This window comes from Caretta caretta, chromosome 1, assembly GCF_965140235.1.
Source record: "Caretta caretta isolate rCarCar2 chromosome 1, rCarCar1.hap1, whole genome shotgun sequence".
Classification (NCBI taxonomy): domain Eukaryota; kingdom Metazoa; phylum Chordata; order Testudines; family Cheloniidae; genus Caretta; species Caretta caretta.
Genome location: NC_134206.1, coordinates 77,276,090 through 77,297,928, shown reverse-complemented (window position 1 = coordinate 77,297,928; position 21,839 = coordinate 77,276,090). Strand labels below are relative to the sequence as shown.

The window sequence follows — 21,839 nt, the reverse complement described above, 5'->3', positions numbered from 1 at the left end:
ACATTATATGCCTCGATGGGCTCCATACTGCATTTGGACTGAACATTTTGTAATTTTCCAAGTAGTCCATTCTTCTCGTTCCCTCATTGTGGTTCATTAAGATACATGAATGGTATGAAAGATTCTACTATGCTTGTTAGTAGTGGCTGGGTGAAAGAGATTTTCAATGACGAAACCAAGGTTAGTTGTGAGTTCCAACATAAACATTCATAGATACAACTGCTGCGTATTCTCTATAGAACTCATATTCACAGAGCTGCTGTCTATCCCCCTGTTTTACCTGGGCCTGGAGTTGCTGAGCTTCTTAAAACCTTGGCTTAGAAAAAAAAATGAGTGTTTTAGCTCAAGTAGTAAAAGCTTATTCTTAGAGCTGGGTACATTTTTTTAAAAGAATTTTTCATCAAAATAATGTGGGCCAAAAAAAGAAAAGTTGGGATTTTTTTTTCAAAAACATCAAAACAGTTTGTTTCAGCTATTGCCAAAATAAAACCATTTCTAAACATTTTGGTTCAACTTTTATTTTCAAAACTAAGTTTCATTTAGGAATGGAACTACATTTACAAATAAAAAAAAACAAAAAAGTGTGAAAATACCTAAAATGAAAAAAAAAGAAAAGAAAAGAAAAACAAAAATATTTCAATGAAAGAGAAACTGAATTTACTTTTTTTGATTTTTCACTTTGACACCCAAACAAAAAACAAACAAAACAATTGTGCAGCTCTAGTCATGCTTTTAGAACCAGAGGTCCTGGGATCAGTTTCCCCTTCTGTCAACCAAACTAGAAGTACCATGTTACAAGCCCATGGGCCACAAATTGTAATGCAATGTCGCTGGGTGGTTTGCAGGAAGCAGGGATTGAGCCGGTGACCTCTAGGTTTAAAAGCATGGGCGTCTACTGCAAAAGCTGTGCAGGGTCAGCCACTAGAGAAGGACAGAAAGCATATTGAGGCTGGGGGAGGGGATTGTGTTTCATCTAACTGAGATTACTACATCTGAGACCATTTCTCTTAAGAATGCATCAGTGATACCATTCTAATAAAACACTCCCCCGCATCAAATATCAAATCTCGGGAGAAAACAATGTTGTAACTGAGGGGCTCAAACTCTCCCGGGGAATAAAAGTATTAATGTTACACTACAAATACCACAAATAGGGTCTGAAACTCCCTGGCTAAGTAAAAGTTGGGCTGTGATGCTGTTGGACGGTAGCTTGGCAGCAGCTTAGTCCATGAACTGACATCAGTGTGGCTTCACCTGGAGTAAGCTTCTACTGAATACCAGTAAGGGTATCACAATATGTCTCCAGATAAGCTAGAAAACATGAGAAATTGTTGTAGTTAACAGTATATTATCATGTGGACACTGACTGACTTCACCAGCATCTCAGTTTTATATAGAATTATTATGCAGCAGCATTGGATGCTAATATCAACAAATTAATCTCCAAATTGGAATATTCAATATGCTGATTTTAACAACACTAAACTCATTACATTAAATGAAAGGCTCAACAACATTACATCTTTTATTGCACACATACACTTTTAAAAGACCATTTATTAAGGTTGCACTCATAAATTAGGAAATGCTAGAATTAAGGATGGCCCAATTGTGCAGATGCATTACAATACTCTTCAATTACAGGATCACATGCTCTTTTTTCCACTGGACCCCAGCATCATTCATCTATTCAATATTTTGTTTTCTCTTAATTGTCCCATGCTTTATTTACTGCACACTATGTAATCCTTATTCTGAAGACAGAATTAATGTCTTTGTGGGCTTTTTTATGAAGCTCATCACCATAGTATCTGAATAAGTTACAAATATTTATTTATTTATTTATTTACTTATTTTCACAACTCCTGTGAGATCAGATGATCCTGGGAACTTAGGCTCAGAGAAATTAAGGTAAAATATCCATTAATTCTGGATGCCCAATTGAAGACACCAAGGTCCTGATATTTCAGAATACTGATCATCATATAGCCCTATATGTTCCAATTAAGTTCCCATTAAGTTCAGAAGCATCTGTGACATTGGCAAATCAGGTTTGTGGAGTCTGCACATCAGACCCCAAATGAGAAACTTGCAGTGATCAGCTATGAAAGTGTTGGTTTAAGTGACTTGTCTATCACCATATAGGTATGGCCCTACCAAATTCATGGTCCATTTTGGTCAATTTCACGGTCATAGGATTTTAAAAATCATAAATTTCATTATTTCAGTGATTTATAGCTGAAATTTCACGGTGCTGTAATTATAGGGGTCATGACCCAAAAGGAGTGGGGGGGGGTATTGTAGGGAGGGTGTGCAGTGCTGCTACCCATACTTCTGCGCTGCTGCTGGTGGCGGCGCTGCCTTAGAGCTGGGCAGCTGGAGAGCTGCGGCTGCTGGCCGGGAGCCCAGTTCTGAAGGCAGAGCTGCGGCCAGCAGCAGTGCAGAAGTAAGGATGGCATGGTATGGTATTGCCACCCTTACTTCTGCTCTACTGCCTGCAGAGCTGGGCCCTCAGTCAGCAACCACCACTCTCCAGTCACCCAGCTCTGAAGGCAGCAATGCGGAAGTAAGGGTGGCATGGTATGATATTGACACCCTTACTTCTGAGCTGCTGCTGGCGGGGCACTGCTTTCAGAGCTGGGTGCTTTCAAGGCAGCGCAGAAGTAAGGGTGGCATTACTGCAAGCCTCCTAAAATAACCTCATGACCCCCCTGCAACTCCCTTTTGGGTCAGGACTCCCAATTTGAGAAACTCTGGTCTCCCCTGTGAAATCTGTACACTATAGGGTAAAAACACACAAAAGACCAGATTTCATTGGGGGAGACCAGATTTCATGGTCCGTAATATATATAGGAATTCTGTGAAAGATATTGAGACAAAATTCAACTCTCCAGGGTTCCATTCAACTCCCTTAATCATGAAACTGAAGAGAAAACCTAATATGTAATCATGTAATTAAAGATTATATCATATTGAATATGCACACAGAAGTCAAATTAAAGATGCACAGGCAACCTTAATTTTGGCATTTCCTAAATTTTGAGTGCTTGAGTTGGCAACCTCACAAATGTTCTTTTAACTTAGTTTGTATGTGTGTAATTTACTAGGTTTTTAAAAAGGAAAACACAAAACCCAGAAATTCCATCATATATCATTATATTGACACCTGCTGGTGATAAGTGGCATTGATATTTCATCCATTCACTTCACAACAATTGTTTAAGTAGGTGGTGGGTGGGCCAGTAACATTTGGGACCCACAGTTCTATGTTGAAAGCCCTGTTTCCATCAGGGAAGGAGTGCCTGGGGTTGAGTGACTACAAACCTGAGCACTGGGGGGGTTAAGTTTCTGTTAAAGTTTTGTGACCTCCAGAGAGACTTTTCCTCTCTGCCTAGTGGAGCTGGTTGAAAAATTTCAAATATCAATTTCTTTTAATGACAAAAGGCACACATTTTATATGAAAATTTTCGTGACAAACTTCATTTTTCAGCCCCCTCTGCTGAGGAGCCAGGGCTGGCCCTGAGGAGCAGATGCGGAACTTTACTGTCTCTGGGTCTCCAGGAATGCATTTTGATGGAGATAGGGAGTACAGACTGTCTCGCCACCTCTACCCTCCTCACTGTACTGTTTCCCTTTTTCTCCCACCTCAAATATCCCTACTCCCTCAATATCCCCACACACGATCAGGGAGGTTGGTGGAATTTGGCGGAAGTGCATCCTTGCCCCTTTTTCAAGAACTTCCCGGTATCTGCAAACTGTTATCACATGAGCAACCCAGACAGCAAAACTACTTTTAAAAGGGAGCGAGGTTGGTTAAGGGCCATAACTCCTATCACAAACCATTTAACAGCAACACATAACACCAAGTTATGGGACACTTCTTATACCAGAAAGCCCACACAGTACATTGCCATTGACAATGACATATTCCTGCCTCAGCAGGTAAAGGAGTCTCCCCCACAAAATAGTACAAAAAGGAAGACCTAAATTAGGACTTTATGCTTCCCTCACAAACACAGCAGGCACCACACACCTTTCCTACATACATATGTCAATGCTGAATATGTGTCACTGTTTCTCAGACAAGTAGCAAAGGCAGCAATATGCTAAGTAATATTGGTTGAGATCCTGAGCTGTGCTTAATGCTTTGTGCTGAAACACTGGTGGATTCTGGCCAGGAACCCAACGTATCTGAGCTGGGTGATTCATCCTAGTGCAAGGGGAATCCACTGAAGACACAGGGCCAGGATAGAAACTTCTCCACCAAATCTCATCACTGCTGCCTACACAGGGAAATGTGGCCTGAACAAAGGGGGAATGGTCAGAACACGGCTACACTGTGCTGATGTTTAACTACCATCTTGCCCCTTTGGAGCAGTTAGCATCTGAAATAAGTTATAGCAGTCGTTACACCCGGGGACTACTCTACACATAGCAGGCCCAGGTTTGGGGCAGTAGAAAGGTGAGCTATACACCACCTTTGCACAATAAACCCATAACTTGTGCTGTGGTTGCTCCTTGGCCATAGCTGAGTATAAACCCCATTATTAAAATGACTCTTCTTAACACTTACAGCAATACATTGTGCTAAAATATAGAAGTACAGTGAAGCAGAATAGAAAAGCATTAAAAAAAAAGGCTACTAGGTACTGCACATTTGTATTACGCTCATGAAGATTTGTAAATGATTGGATGCAAGTTTGATATCACATCACGTACCCATCTTAGACACACAAGTATTGTCCCTGCAATGAATGCGACTACTCACAGAAGTATGATAAAGAGGATTTGGACGCTAATGTGCCTTCCTGGAAAAGCTAAAATTTTCTTTAAACTGTGGATTGAAAAATATAACTGAAGGAAAAATTACTCAAATGAAATGAAATGAAATGAAATTAAAGCATCACTTTAACTAGAATTAATCTAGTACTGCTCATTCCCAATACCGTAGTTTCAGTTCACCATTGTTAAAATGAGCAGTTGTGTTTCTCTTCCCTATTTATTAGAAATTGTTAGCAGAATTGGGAGTTAAATTCATTTCTCACTAACTAAAGGGTGCTATATATATATTGCGAGTTTCCTGCTGGATGTACATGTAAAATTGCTTCTTGAACTAGCCTTGGCATTTGAATATTAAGACTGAAAGTTCACATCTGTATATTTAACAGTCCTATTATCTTCTGAATTAAATATAACTATAAAGATGCCTTTTTACTGGTATTAGGGACCAGTTTTCTCGTGCACTTTTATGTGAAGCATATTGAAAACTGCAGGGTTCGATTCAGCACAAATGAGCAGTACTCCACACCGAGAATCATCAGCAGCACTAATCACAGCTGAGCAATTAGATGTGGGTTCTTCTCCCCAGAAAAACATATATGACTCCTGAAAATATCTTTGCAAAAGTAGAAAATTCCTGCTAAAAAATATTGTATACTTTTTGACTTTTCATAAGCAAAATTATTTTGAAATGTACTTAAAGGGTGAAATTTTCAGTTGTCAGTGCCATTCATTGAAATCTGACCTGGCAGCCCCTCTATCAGGATAGACTAAAGCTAAGTGGTGTTGTAACCTTGTGTGTCAGGTGGCAATGTACCAAGTAGGAAGCTGGGCACAGCCCCATGGAACAGAAGCCACCACTTGGAGCTACAAGGAAGGCTTGCTGTGAACTCCCCCCATCCTCAGGATCTCCAGGACCCAAGCCCTTCCAGGGATAAAACAGAATAACACAAAATCCCTGAAAAATAAAATGAAAAATTATTTAAAAAATTAAAAGAATTCCAGGGGCTCTGCTTTTAGTGATAGACTCATGAAGATCAGTCTTTTTAGCTTAAGAAAGAGAAATTCGAGGAATGACTTGGTTACATTGTCTACATGGGGAAGAAATATTTGATAATGCTCTCTAACAGAGAAAGGTATAGCACGATCCAATGGCTAGAAATTGAAGCTGGACAAATTCAGACTGGAAACAAGGCACACATTTTTAACAGAGCAATTAATCACTGGAAAAAAATTATCAAGGGTCTTGGTGGATTATCCATGACTGGCAATTTTTAACTCAAGATTGGATCTTTTCCTAAAAGATATACCATAAGAATTATATAGGGAAAATTATATGGCTGTATTATACAGGAGGTCAGGCTAGATGATCACAATGATCCCGGCTGGCACTGGAATTTATGAATCTTAATAAAAGGTAAACAGCTAAAATTATGTTGTTAACTTTTCAGTACTGCACAAAAAGTAGCTATTGGTTAACTGATCATGTTAACAGATTTGTCACTAATATTGTCTATAAGTTTAGCGAAGTAGAACTTAGAATATATAGGATAGGTTATCTGACACTCATAATGTTTCATATTAGCCGTCAGATGAAGCTGAGTATCAAATCTAGGCCAGAATTAGAGGGAAGTTTTTCCTAGCAATTTATTTCTTTGAACTATGATTATGATTACAATTTTTATGAAATATTGAAGTCTTCCTGAGACATTTTTGGACAATGTGGAGTTAAAAATGATCATGTTGTTTCATAGAGTCATAGAATCATAGAATATCAGGGTTGGAAGGGACCTCAGGAGGTCATCTAGTCCAACCCCCTGCTCAAAGCAGGACCAATCCCCAATTAAATCATCCCAGCCAGGGCTTTGTCAAGCCTGACCTTAAAAACTTCTAAGGAAGGAGATTCTACCACCTCCCTAGGTAACGCATTCCAGTGTTTCACCACCCTCCTAGTGAAAAAGTTTTTCCTAATATCCAACCTAAACCTCCCCCACTGCAACTTGAGACCATTACTCCTTGTCCTGTCCTCTTCTACCACTGAGAATAGTCTAGAACCATCCTCTCTGGAACCACCTCACAGGTAGTTGAAAGCAGCTATCAAATCCCCCCTCATTCTTCTCTTCTGCAGACTAAACAATCCCAGTTCCCTCAGCCTCTCCTCATAAGTCATGTGTTCCAGACCCCTAATCATTTTTGTTGCCCTTCTCTGGACTCTCTCCAGTTTATCCACATCCTTCTTGTAGTGTGGGGCCCAAAACTGGTCACAGTACTCCAGATGAGGCCTCACCAATGTCGAATAGAGGGGAACGATCACGTCCCTCGATCTGCTCACTATGCCCCTACGTATACATCCCAAAATGTCATTGGCCTTCCTGGCAACAAGGGCACACTGCTGACTCATATCCAGCTTCTCGTCCACTGTTACCCCTAGGTCCTTTTCCGCAGAACTGCTGCCTAGCCATTCGGTCCCTAGTCTGTAGCTGTGCATTGGGTTCTTCCATCCTAAGTGCAGGACCCTGCACTTATCCTTATTGAACCTCATCAGATTTCTTTTGGCCCAATCCTCCAATTTGTCTAGGTCCCTCTGTATCCTATCCCTGCCCTCCAGCGTATCTACCACTCCTCCCAGTTTAGTATCAGTGTATTTAGTTTACATTTTTAAAAATTCTGTGTACATCGCAGAGTGACAGATATGCTTATATGCTGCAGAAATGTGCTTCTGAGTGACAGGAGCCTTGAAATGTTATTTATGTGTTTTGCTCCAAATATCAAGGACATGATTTAGTAGGAAGCCATCATGTTAACACCATTACTAGCATCTGCACCATCATGTATAATCCCATACTGAATAGGACCATTTACCTCTTAAACAGCCTGTATAGTGTTTCCACATTCTACATATTACTTTTTCACATGATATCAAAAGTTAAAAGGTTTCCTATTAAAAGCATTATTCTCAAGACAAGAAACACATTAAATGATGAGAGTTCTGGATCGTAAACATATATATATATATATATATATAGCCAAAAATTCTGCTTGCATTTGCTATTATTAAAATGAATGTCAACACAGAGGAAAGTATGTTCGTGCTGTCAGAGGGTGTATGCTTAGACTACATCTGAACATTGTTTTGCAGGGAGAAGTGTTCGATGATTTGATCACCTGTCAAAAGTGTCTCTGTGAAATGTCTTGCAGAGCCTTCAGTTCTCTTTCTGTTACCATCTGTGAAGCAAAGAACAAAGCCCCCCTTGCTGGTAAAGTATGCTGGAATGGAAAGATTTCACAGGCGTCCATTTGGGGCTTTTGTTGTCCATGTGGAATTCCTCTCCTTCCTCCCTCCCACCCCATCTACTACCACCATCTTTTTATGTTCTTGTCAAGCCAATATTTTATTTTAAAATATCTTTCAGAAGTTGCCATATTGATTCTTTCTTTTTTCCCATCATCATGACTCTGAGAACAATTTGCACAGATGTGTTCTTAAAATAGCAAATGGTACAGTGTGTCACAATAGAATGTTTTAAGCTAAATCACAATTTGCTGTATATTGTGGATATCTTTAAAATAGAGATTAGCCCTAATAAAGGAGGTTACCTAAGCATTCCCTTAGGAAATTGAATTTTGTGTCTTGCAAAACTAATAATGAAATTTGATCGTCAAAATTTACCAATCTCAGGAGATCCACAGTAAACTGTTGTTATCCCTACAGATGTCCTGTGTCTCAGCTTGCCCCAAACTACATGCATTAAAGAGCAAGGCATTCCTGGTGTCCTTGACTGCAGCTGACACTGAAACACCTCATGGTGAGGGATTTGCACACAGTCGTGATATCCTATCTTACTGAAGTCAATGGCAAAATTCTCCATTGACCCCAGTGGGGCCAGGATTTCACCTCATGTTGGGAAAATGTATTTTAGCTAATGATGACAGTTTTCAAAGAGGACAATGATTAATTATATGTACACAATGCATTATATTATCTGTTACCCATTTTGGGCCTGAGCAACTGTAACACCAATGGACGCCGGTCGTCGTCGGGCAGGATCAAATCTGGGACCTCTGGAGCTAAATGCATGAGCCTCTACTGCATGAGCTAAAAGCCACCTTGCCCTTAACTTCTAAGTGGTCTCAGTGACAGAGTACCACACTCAGGAGGCGTGTGGTTTACAGAACAAGAAGTAATGGTCTCAAGTTGCAGTGGGGGAGGTTTAGGTTGGATATTAGGAAACACTATTTCACTAGGAGGGTGGTGAAGCACTGGAATGGGTTACCTAGGGAGGTGGTGGAATCTCCTTCCTTAGAGGTTTTTAAGGTCAGGCGTGACAAAGCCCTGGCTGCAATGATTTAGTGGGGGATTGGTCCTGCTTTGAGCAGGGGGTTGGACTTGATGACCTCCTGAGGTCCCTTCCAACCCTGATATTCTATGATTCTACACAACTAACCAGAATTGCAGGGTTTCCAGTTAGGAGGAGAAATTGATGATGAAGTCAGGTACCCTTGATACAATCTCGTTTATTTACAATGAATTTTCAAAGTCCTGGTTCCCTGAACACAAAATGAACCCCAAACCTCTTGTAGCCAGAACCACACTGTTCTAGTCCAGGCTGTGCCAGAGTGTTTCTCTGTACTTCTCTTCTTGTCTCCTACTCTCTCTCTCTCTCTCAAACAATACCCAGGAAGGATGGTGGTTACACATACCTATTACAATGAGGTTTATCTTAGCCTCTAACGTCTGCATCTGTAAGTCCCGTACCTGTGGAACATCATTGAGGAAGCTTCCATTGAGTCTGGAGAGGAGGGGGAAACTGCTATGGGGGAAATATTCATATCATGCCCTCTACCCCATATCCACCAGATTTTATTCCTCTGTGCTCATGAAAGTGAAGAGGATGGTCTGATCCTATGTCACTATTTCCCAGGATTGGCCCCAAACATTGTAGACACACTAATCCCAATTTCCAAGCTTTGGTGCCAACTGTCCTAAATCTGTAGGCAGGAACCAGGCGTAGGCACCTAATAACTGACTTGGTAACCAAACTGCAGACTTAGTCACTTAAATAGAAATTTAGATGCCTAACTTTAACAATGAAAGTTTAAAAATCAGACCCACTATTGTTGATAGTCTTTTAAGATCATTGCTATACAATACCTTGAATTTTTAACAAGGGATGTAACACCAGAAAAGAACATACTACATGATTCCACTGTCTGAATGCAGACACCTTCAGGATTTTTAAATGTAAAATCAACATTCAAATAGGATTCTCTTTATTTAAATAGACTTATTAGAAATTTAAAGCAGATGAAGATGGTTTCAATGAAATGAATAAATAATTAAGGCAAATCTGTACACTTGTCAGAAATTCCATATTAAGAACTAGGAGAAGGGAGACAGCCTTGTGACAGATCTGTCCCTTTTTTATAGCTAAAGGTAAAGATATTTTTTTTTATCATTGATGTTCTTTTCAAGTTTACTTGATCAAACCACAAACTAAAAAAATGCTGCCAGATAACTTACACTGGTAATAATCATAACCTTTAATCACACATAAAAAGAATGATACAATAGTGTTTATTAAAAAATGTGGGCTTGGTTTGAGAGGCAAATTTTCATTCTTCCAGAAGTTTTAAGCTTAAGGTTGTGATATACAATAACAGATTGCATTTTACAAACTGGTCACTAGCAATGCATTGTCAGCAGACCTAGACAATAATCCTTGAGTGTTGTAGGACTGGAGCCGTTAATAACTGTGCTTGTTAGTTAAAAGCTGGCAAAGCCTCAAGTATTTAAGAGGATTACTGCTATAAACCATATTAATTTTTTTTTACATTCAAGGCCCCATTCATGAAGGGCTTTTGCAATAGAAAGCAGCTACATCAAAACCAGATTCCATTTTGATAAATGACTAAGGCCTTGACCCTTCCAACACATAGCTTGGGATCTTCAATAGCACCTAAGGGAATTGAATGCCAAAGAGAGTTGGGAACCTAACTCTGTTAAAGCACTTTTGAAAATCTCACCCATAAAAACATGCTTAGCTTTACTCCTGTAGTAGTCCCATTGAATTCAGTAAGCTTATGTTATGCATGTGCCTAAGTGTAGGTTCCTTGAAAGTCGGTGGGATCCTCCAGCCCTGGTTTAGGTGCCTGTGTTCCTTATATAATACACAGGGAGAGATAGGCACCTCAGAATGGTATCCACAAAGTCCAGCATGCTGCATACTAGGTGGAAAGCTGCCTAAACTAGCCAATGGTAGCTGTGGAGGACAGAGGTGAGGGCTAAGCCCTGCCCCTCTCCTGGAGATATGAACTTAAGTCTGGGTTGCAGGCAGGCACCTATCTCTGCTTGCAATTCCTCTCCTACTGTTAGCTGTTTTTGCATGAACGGCTTAGGTGCCTGTCTGACTCCATCCAAGATGGTTGGGGTTTTGGGGGCAGTGGAGGTGAGAAGGAGAAAGACAACCTCCCTTATAGCCATTAGCCCACTGATTAGGGTATTCGTGTTGAATATGGGAGACTGCTGTTCAGTTGCCCAGTCTGCCTGATGAGGAAAAGGGAATTGAACAGGGGTTCTTCTTCATGTGATAGCACATGTCCTCCCACTTCAGCAGTCTGCTCACCCGGTACACGAGAGTCACAGTTTTTTCCCTACGTGGTACCCCTCTCAGTGGTATATGCATCCTCAGCAGTCTCACACTGCTGTTAAAAGAGCAGAGCCACTGTGGATCCCCCTCAGTTCCTTCTTATCGACTGTGATCGGTAGTCACAGAGTCACAAGTCATAGCTGTTACTGCAAGTTTTTTCTCCTGCAGCGGGATTATCTTTCTTCTGCCAATAGTCAGTTTGTCATATATGATCATATAAGTTAATGTAGGTTTATTTTGTTTTTGTTATTTTGTTCTTTTGCCTTTGGACATCGGATCCATATACAAAGGATACTGTTGCTTCGTACTGAGATCTGCCTCAGTCTCTGGGTTTAAGCCTTGTGCCAGCTGCAAAAAATCTATGCCAGTGAGTGACTCTCATTCTAGGTGTCTAAAATGCCTCAGTTTGGGTCATGTTCAAGACCACTGACAGATCTTCAGGGACTTCAAAGTCTGAATAAAGAAGAGAGGTGAGACTGTGTCATATCCTCATGGCAGCTGCCCTGAGTATACACTTTGAATCTTCCTGCTGTGGCAAACACCAAGTACTTCTACCTCAATTAGGACTACCCCTCCAGACATTGCATTAGATAGTCATTACTGATCCCCTTCCCTGGTGCCAAGGAAGAAGCACAGAAGATTGGAATATCATTCCTCATGGACCCATGCTCCTCTAAAAGGTCAAATCCATAGTGTCAAGTCCTTCTGTGCATCAACAGCAGTATCAGGGAAATCTCTCAGTACTGACAAAGCCAGAATCCTATGCAGCATCAAGGGACCTGCTCTGCCTCTTAGTATTCAATTCTCTGATTGTTCAGGAGACATGCTGGCTGGTACCAGTTGATCCTGAGGCCCTGGCTAAGGACTTACCTCTGAGACAAGTTCAGCCCTCAGTACTGTAGTTGGCTAGCTCTTCAGAGCACCAAGCGCTTCCTTACCTGGTGCAGTCCAGAGGTAAAGCCAGCATGCTGTCCTGGGAACTGAATCTCCAAAGAGTTGCTACTGGACCTTTGCACCAACTGGTACAGCACCTCCATGGTCAGGTGACTCAGGGTCCTCCTTGGAGTCTGAGGTAGGTTCCTATATAACCGAACTCCCAAGATAGATGACACTCACCTTTGTAATGAGAATTCCACTCCTGGTACCTGTCAGATTTCTTGAGATGATCCGGAGATACATATCTTGGCACAGTCATGGCTGGGGACCTATGCTTTACCTATGGCTTTCAGGAACCCATAGGGCTTGTCTCCCACTTCCAGATTCTTCCTGATCCTCCTTCATATAGAATTCCTAACAGACACCAGGCTAGTTCCCATCATGAGTCCCAAGATATTATCCCCAATACTGAGGCCAATTCTGAGCAGGAACCTCAAGAACAACCTCAGATTTTAGAACCTCAATTCACCTCAATGCAGGAGGCTCAAATTCAGTTTCTTTTGCACTCCTCCTCATCACCTGATGAAATTGTGGTGTCTGGGGATTCTTCCCCTGTTCAGGATGACTACAGGACATACCAGGAGTTAGTAAGGAGAGTAGCTATATCTCTTGATATTTGGATTGACCTGGTTCAGGAGAGTTCCCATCGGCTGGTGGACACATTGGGTTCGTCAGGACCTTACAAAATAGGTCTACCTGCAAACAAGGCCATTGTAAAGCCTACAAATCTTTGTATCAAATGACATCTTCTTTTCTCTGACTACTAAAAGAACTGAGAGAAGGCACCATGCACTTTCTCAAGGATATGAACATTGTATACCTGTCCTTCACAAGGTTTCTTAGTTATCTCAGCAGTGAATGAAAGAGCATCTCAGGGATGACCTTTTTCTACCCCAAAGGATAAAGACAGGTACAGTCTCTTTTCTGTTTGGGAGCTGCCAATCACGTTTCCCCTCAGAAACTCTGGGAAGTTTCTGTTCACATTACATCTTGATTCACAAGGGCAAATGGAGGTCTCAAACCCATCCTAGACAAGCAGAATTTGAACAAATATATAAGGAAAATAAAGTTTGCTTGATCTCCCTAGCTTTCATCTTACCTCCGTTTATCCTGGTAATTGGTATTCTGCCCTTGACTTGAAGCATGCATATTTTCATATAGTTATCCATCAAAGCCACAGGAAGTTCCTGAGATTACTGGTCAACAATATCCATTATCAATGTACAGTCCTGACCTTTGGCCTGTCTGCAGCTCTGTGCGTATTTACAAAATGCTTGGTGGGGGTAACTCTACTCCTAAGGAGAGCATATATGCAACTATTTTCTTATCTACACACCTGGCTGGGTACGAGGTTGCTCCATGCTCCAAGTGGAAGTCAGTTTAACCCGGATGCAATCCCTCTTCAATGTTCTGGCCTGTTGATCAATGAGGAAAGTCAATCTTCTTCCTTGTTCAGTGAATAGAATACATAGGGGCAATCATGGATTCAGCACACAAGCATTCCTGCCACAAGCTAGGTTCCAGCCAATATTACACATTTCCATAGATCTCAAAGCCCTTCTGCTCAAAACTATAAGGAATTGCCTCAGGCTACTATGACTCCTTCACATACAGGGTTCTGTATGCCCAACTTCATCTCAGAAAGTTTCAGGGCTGGTTGAAGGCCGTGAATGCCCTGTCTCATCTCCCATTGGGCATGCTGATCAGTTTACTTGCAGGAGTCTTAATTTCGTGGACTGGTGGATAGATCCTGTTAACATGTGCATGGGAGTTCCTTTTGCCTCTCCTTTGCCCACAATGACTCTGGTTACAAATGCTTGTTCTCTAGGTTGGGGAGCTCCCTTATGAACTCAAGGGCTTTGGTCACATCAAGACTTAGCTGTCCAAGTAAATCTATCAAGGAGCAATATATCTTTGGGGTTTTAAATCATCAGTGCAATACATATCAAAACCTTCTACCTCACCTGTATTCAGAACACTTTGGGAGATTGCCTGAACAGTTAATTCAGCAGAGATCATGAGTGGTCAGTCAGACCAGATGTCATGACAATCATTTTTCAGGCCCAGCAGGACGGTTCTTCACATAGACCTATTTGCTTCTCATCTCATCAGAAAATGGCATCTCTTTTATTACAGCGCTGGTTACAGTTAGGGCTCCCTGATGGATGCTTTCCTACTCCCTTGGAGAGACAAGCTGCTGCCTCTCTACCTTCCTATTTCTTTCCTTTCTGAGTTGTTATTCAAACTCCATGAGTATCATGCTTGTATGTTCCTCATAGCACTAGTTTGGCCTCACCAGCATTTGTTGTCTAGTCTGCTGAACCTCTCTGCCAGGGCTCCTTTAACATGACCTTAAGTCCCTGATCTGATCTCTCAAGACCATAGTCAGATGTTACATCCCAACCCTTTCACTCTCCATCTCACAACCTGTATTCTCCATGGTTAATGCCTCAAGAGATGTGCAAAACATTCACCTTGGTTCTACAGTCATGGGTTAGGTTAACTCCGAAACCCTGCATTGAACTGTTTGAGAGTCACCTGAAGTGGAATGGACATGTCCAATCACTCAGAAATTAAAAAAAGTTACTGACGTCTTCTATAACTGTTGTTCTTCAAGTTGTGTTATACGTGTCCATTTCATGACCCACCGTTCTTCCCCTCTATCTGTCTGTTAAGAAGGAGCTCAGAGGTGTGAGCATCCTCCTGTCCACTTTATCATATGTCTTTTCTAGAACTATAAAAGTGCAGAAGCTATCCTCTTGGTACTTTAGTCACTTCTTATCACTTCCTGAATTCTATATATGGTATCTGTGATTCCTTGTCCTTTCCTAAAGCCAAATTGTTCTTGTTCGAGAAGGGGTTCTACTCTTTTCCTAATCATAGCACCTAAGAGGTGTTCCAGTATCTTCATCCCATGCTACAGTATGTTTATCTATCAATAGTTTCTGCATTCATGAGTGCTTCCTTTCTTATGTACTGGGACTGAGATAGACTTGTATCCATCTTCGGGAATTCTCTTATTTTGCCTTATGGCTTTAATCACTCTGCTCATTCATTTTATGCCCTCTTACCCAAGACTTTCACAATGATATTATCCACCATTACTTCATCAGGTCTTGCTTCCTCACTATTCTTCATTATCTGGACTGTTTCTCACCTCTTCCTCTGTTATGTCAGACTCAGGCACCACATAGGGATCATAAGTTGGCAACTTCACCCAAAATGGGTTTGATTTATTTAAGAGACTCTGAAAGTATTGTTTTCATTTCTCCTTCACTTGTTCATGCTTGGGAACTCCACCATGGGGGTGAATTTTGTCCTGGCTGTATTGTTGAGTCAGGGGAAAGATTTTAAGTGGACCATGTCTGCTCTATTCCAGAGACCAGCTAAAGAAAAAGAAGCTTATATAGCCTGAAAATTAACCTTCCATGAAAACTGGTGGATGGGGGAGCAGGATCTTCACCAGCCCCAAGGCTGTCTGCATATAGAGCTGGATGCTTCTGCTGACTTTTACAGAGTTATTGTCTTTGGGGTATTGTGGCCCAGAAAGCTGTATTTATTTTATACTAACTTTGTCTTTACAGCTATTCCTGATACCAGTGTATATATTTAAATTAATGAGGTCTAGTCTTTTATTCCTTTAACTTTTTTTAAAACATATAACTCTAGTTCGGCCACAATTTACATGGTGCCATCTTTGGCTTTTTTTAGTCAATTATTTCCCAGTAAGGGATTTTAATTGCTGCTCTGGTGCCATGGGATTCATGCTCAGAGGAAACTTCTTTCACTTGTAGCTTTTCATGTTGACATTACACACCACTTATCACTATCAATGTCAGAAGTTAAAGTGCATTAGCATCTGTAGCATGTTTTTTTCCTTCACCCTCAGAAGGGTCGATTCTGCTTGCTGGGGCATCAAATTACCATCTTTTCCATCACCATCTCTCTCTCTCTCTCTCTCTCTCTCTCTCTCTCTCTCAGGAATGCAACATTAGGAATAAAAGCAGCAATGTTGTTTTTACATCTTGAATCAAGTAGAGAAGATGGAAAGGAGCTCTTTTCCAAGTCAGACTTTCTCGTGTCCCAGTAAAATATGGTAAAATAATATCCGCCTACTTGCAAGAGTAGCAGCATCTTATTATTTAAAATGTTGCTTTCTCGCTTTGCTTGAGCTTCTCAGCAAAGAGATCACAGGAATTATTTGAATGCCTGTGTAGCATTGTTCAAGAGTTACAAAATCTGAAACTAGTATTCCAAAACATTCCACAACTGCTACAGCACAGCTCTGTTAAAAAGCATTAGCTAATACATAATTCCAAACTATCCAGAGATAAGAACAACAGTTTTACCTGTCCATTTTTATGCCAGAGATTCTCAAACTCTACAGCAAGATTTTCCTGATGGGAAATAGAATACTATGTTTTTGAGGCCAAAACAATCGAGGGGATTAGGGTGTTATGAAGAGAGAGGGTCCATAAAAGTTTTCCTGCCCTAAGAAGTAATTAGCAGAATGAGGAAGCAGGAGAACTTCTGGCTTATGCCTTCTGAAAAATTATTTGCAAAACCTAATAGTTTCACTTCAGATATCTTTGTGTGAACATTTTCTTTAGTTTTGGATATGTGTTTTGCTTTGAGAATTGGATTCCAACCTAAACTCTCAAAGTGTAACTCAGTAGAAATAGTCAAATTTCACCTGGTTGGAAACATGAAAAACATGAAATTTGATTGATCTTGAGCCATAACTATAAGCTAGGCTCAGATTTGCTTAAAAGTTTCACAAGCATTAGTGTACTTTCATCAGCTTGACTTTCTAGTTTCTAACAAAATCCAAACAAAGTGAGTTTTGCATGGTTTTGAATTTCACTTCCAATATTTTGCACAGATCTGAATGCAGTTAATACATGAATAGCGTATACTGCTTCTCTGTCTAGCTACGTAATTCACATGTGCCCATCATTCTGATGTCTAGGTCCCCAAATTCCCCTTCAGATTTAGGGGAAAAAATTCAAAAGTGTCTCAATGGGAACACCTTTAGGCAAATATGCATAAATAAAGGCTGTATTTTGAAAAATGATCCTATACATGTGCCATGCCAATTTTGCAATCAAATCCACAGCAAAAAAAGAAAACAAAATGTTGAGAATTTGTGGCATAGTCAGTTTTGTTTCGTTGTTCCATCCCTTCACATACTTGAAATCACTGAGGCTTCAGACATCCCCACTGTCAGCTGGCACATTTTTCAGCTCACTCTTCATGACAAATTAATGGATGAACAGAACTGAGAGACTTTTGTGCTAGTGTTAAAGTAGTTTGTGAGAAGCTCACTCTGGTTCTAATCTTTTCTCTCTGAACAAAAAAAATTATGTAAAGCTGCTATTTGAAATCAATCTTCATGAATAGCACTGTGATAGAAAGATTCATAAAATGTTCTTTTTCTTTCACCTTCAGAAATCAAATCTCTCACAGTGTATTGATAAATATACTTAGATGCACATTGCAAATGCAACTGGATTTTTTTGTCCTACAATCTAATTTCAAAAGTTATTGATAACTCCATTTAAAACAACATTAAATTCAATTGGAATCAAAAAGGTGGATGGGGGAATGGATGGGTAGGCATAGTAGATTAATAATGTGACCTTTCACTTCTGAGTCTGAGGTCAAAACTGATTGAACCAAAAACTTGAATAAGATAGATGGCTACAGTTTAATTTAATCTAAAATGGTAATTTTCCACTGTATTTGTAAAGGCAAAACCCGTATATTTATACTCTTCCTAAAGTGTTTTAAGAATGAAAAAATATAGACACTTAATTGTACTACAATAAAAATATTTTTTGCATGTCTGTTCCTGAAACAAACCCTATAACTTAAGGCTCCAGTTTATAATAATTTGGGAACCTAATCCCCACTTGAGGTGCCTAAATGCAAAACTTGGTCACCACTAAGATCCTCAAAACACCTTCTCAGCTGAAGCCTAACCATGGAGGCACCTAAAATCCCTTTGCACCTAAGTTTCTCCCTCTGACCATGTATATTGCTGACTCAGTCCTGAGAGTCCGAACTTATCTCATGCAGGAGCAGCACAAGCACCATAAAAATGGGTGGGGGGGCACAGGCACCCAAACTGTGGCCTCGCTCTGCATGCTGCAGTACCTCCCAAGGTCCCATCCCCACACCACCCCTTCTCCCCAGGACCCTGCACCACACCGCGACTTCCCCCTGTGGCCACCTCTATTACAGCTCCCCTGTTCTCATGTCTAAGCCCCAGTGGGATTCTCAACTAGATGAAACTAAGCATTGCCCCTCTCCCAACATCTGACCCTTGGGGCTCAGTTTGGTAGGTGTGAATGTGCATGTCTAACTCCACACATAATGGCCAAGGGTGGAGAGGGAGAAGAAGAAGGTGACAGGGATCTCCGTTACAATTTTTATCCAAATGGCAGTGGTCTCATTTACAACTGTTAGTGCAGTGGTTAGGGAACTCTCTCTGTATATGGGAGATCCCAGTTCAATTCCCCACTCTGCCTGCTGAAGAGCAGGGATTTGAACATGGGCTTCCCATGAGCATCCTAATCATTGGACTTCAGAGGGGGAATTGAATGGGGGTCTCCCATATCCTCAGAGAGCATGCTAAACAGTGCTGTATAGATTATAACGGAGGTAGCCACTGTCGTTCTTGCAAGAAAGGACTTTAGACAGCTGACTCCAGGAGAGAGTTCCCAGCCTGAATATAGGGGGTTTACCCCTTAAGAAGGCAGGGTTTATGGCTTACCCCTCTCCCTGGCACCTATTATTCGCTATCTGAGGCAGATCCCCACCTAGTGTGCTGGTTTTTGAGGATCCCATTTTTCTGTGCCTATGTCTTCCCATGTATTATACAGTGAGCCTGGGTGCCTACCTCAGGTTCTGTAGATTCTACTGAGTGGCAAGGTGCCTCAGAAATTAGCCACTGCAATGCTCAGTCCTTTTGTGGAATTGATCCTAAGTGTCCTGAGAAATTAATATGATGTGATTAGAGCCAGATTACTTTGAGGTTGCAAATTCAGAATAAAATTAAACAATATTTTAAAACAATCTACTGAACAATGCAAAAGATACAGTTTTGGTATTTAGATTAGCAATGACAACCTTCCAGCTAGTGTGACTACAGGGATCCTAGACACTTAACCATCTGGTCTTTCCATGTGTATTCCAAGAATTGCTTGAGTGACAACTAACAGATTTAGGAAACATATTTAGCAAATAGTGACCCTGTAGGTGACAGTGTTCACATTTCCCCTTACAAAAGTCCCCCCCCCCCCGAATTTTTTCCTGCTGCTTGTTCTGTCAAAGTCAATGTAGGCAGAAAAATCTTCAGTAAAAGCCACTTTCTCTTACTGTTTGCTTGGTACGAAATACAGTTTTCCTATGGAGAAAGTTTTCACTATTCACCAAACTACTCAAAAGAAATTTGAGCTACCTTCCATGAAAAAGAAAATTGAGTAGAAGGAAATATTTCTGATGGTAGGTTTCACATGATTAGTATGGCTAAGAAAATCTACTTATTCCATATCAATGTGCCTAGTACATGTGTCTCGATTTCTGAGATAATCTTGTAGTGAATCCATTGCTGCATATGCACAGAAATTACATCACAGCTGTAATGCACACTTCTAAAAGCACAGGCTCTGACCTACCATGCAAATTTAAAGGAGACCCTCCAGTAGCTTTCATAGTTTTAAGAATTATAGCCTCTTGGGGCTGGTTTACAAAGAGGATATCTGGTCACACTTTATTATAGTTGCATTTATTAATGGTTTATAAAAGGTTAATAAATAGATAGATGTTATAAACATGTTACAAACACAAGACTGTAAGCACGTTGCTCAAAGGTGAAAAAGAATTATAACAATTTCTTATAAGTAACATGTTGATCTGTTGGACATAATAATCTACAACAATTGATTAGCCATTTATTAAAACTTGTATCAATCATTCATTATCCCTTTATAAATGGAACCTTATATAATATTAACTGTGACTGGCCAATTTGAGAATTCATTCTGCTTCACTTCATACTTAGGAGAATCATAATAATTATAATAATAATAAAATAATAATAATAATATAGGAAACACTTCACACTTGAATACAATCACAGTACTCTGTATATCAATACAGTACAGTACTCTGTATATCAACTTACAAGAAAGATGAATACTGTATCCAACAGAAACTGGAGGCATATTTTCGTAGAAAGTAGAATTTGGTAGGGTCACTGAGGTTACTGTACCTACTCTAGCAAAAAAACAGCCAAACAAAAAAAAGGTGTCTCCTTAGATCTTTAATGATTGCAAGCACTCAGGATTTCAAATGAATGTCTTATTTTATAGAAAGCATCTTTAGCAGCAGTTTGTCAATGAAGTCTTTTGATTGATTTCAATGAGTGTTTTGGATCAAACCCACTATGCTGAGACAATACTCAGAGGAAAGAGCACTGACTGATTCATTAAAATCACAGCCCAAAATATCTTGGGGAATTTTCCAATCCAACTATTAACCAATCTCATCCCTGGACAACTTGTAAGATTCAGTCAGATCCCTGGCCATGGTGGCCTGGCTGCAGGCCTGGCTGCAGTCAAGTACACCAGAATATTTATCGAACAAAGTAAATAATTTGAAAACCTGAAAAACATTTCTGAGGACATGAGTTCCTGGGTCCAGATCTAATGCATCTGAGGCTGCTGAGGGAATTGGCTGATGTGATTGCAGAGCCATTGGCCATTATCTTTGAAAACTTGTGACAATTGGGGGACATCCTGGATGATTGGAAAAAGGCAAATATAGTGCCCATCTTTAGAAAAGGGAAGAAGGAGAACCCATGGAACTACAGACCAGTCAGCCTCACCTCAGTCTCTGGAAAAATCATGGAGCAGGTCCTCAAGAAAACCATTTTGAAGCACTTGAAGGAGAGGAAGGTGATCCAGAACAGTCAACATGAATTCACCGAGGGCAAGTCATGCCTGACCAACCTGATTTCCTTCTATGATGAGATAACTGGCTCTGTTGATATGGGGGAAGCCGTGGACAGGCTCTGTTGATATGGGGGAAGCCGTGATATATCTTGACTTTAGCAAAGCTTTTGATACGGTCTCCCACAGTATTCTTGCCAGCAAGTTAAAAATGTATGGATTGGATGAATGGACTATAAGGTGGATAGAAAGCTGGCTAGTTTGTTGGGCTCAACGGGTAATGGTCAATGGCTCAATGTCTAGTTGGCAGCCGGTATCAAGCGGAGTGCCCCATGGGTCAGTCCTGGGGCCTGTTTTGTTCAACATCTTCATTAATGATCTGGATGATGGGATGGATTGCACCCTCAGCAAGTTCATGGATGACACTAAGCTGCGGAGAGAGGTAGATATGCTGGAGGGTAGGGGTAGGATCCAGAGTGACCTAGACAAATTGGAGAATTGGGCCAAAAGAAATCTGATGAAG

General features: G+C 40.6%; 1 long non-coding RNA gene across 3 annotated transcripts in view; it reads left to right on the top strand.

The window, feature by feature from the left end:
• LOC142072246 (uncharacterized) overlaps positions 1–21,839 on the top strand; it is a 212,576-nt gene that overhangs the window by 137,317 nt on the left and 53,420 nt on the right. The window contains exon 5 of one of the 3 annotated variants that reach the window (XR_012668696.1): positions 7,919–8,354. The exons of the other annotated variants lie outside the window; for them this stretch is intronic. This is a non-coding gene — a long non-coding RNA (uncharacterized LOC142072246). Of the gene's footprint in view, positions 1–7,918; positions 8,355–21,839 lie in introns of those variants that run through there. 3 annotated transcript variants of the gene reach the window in all.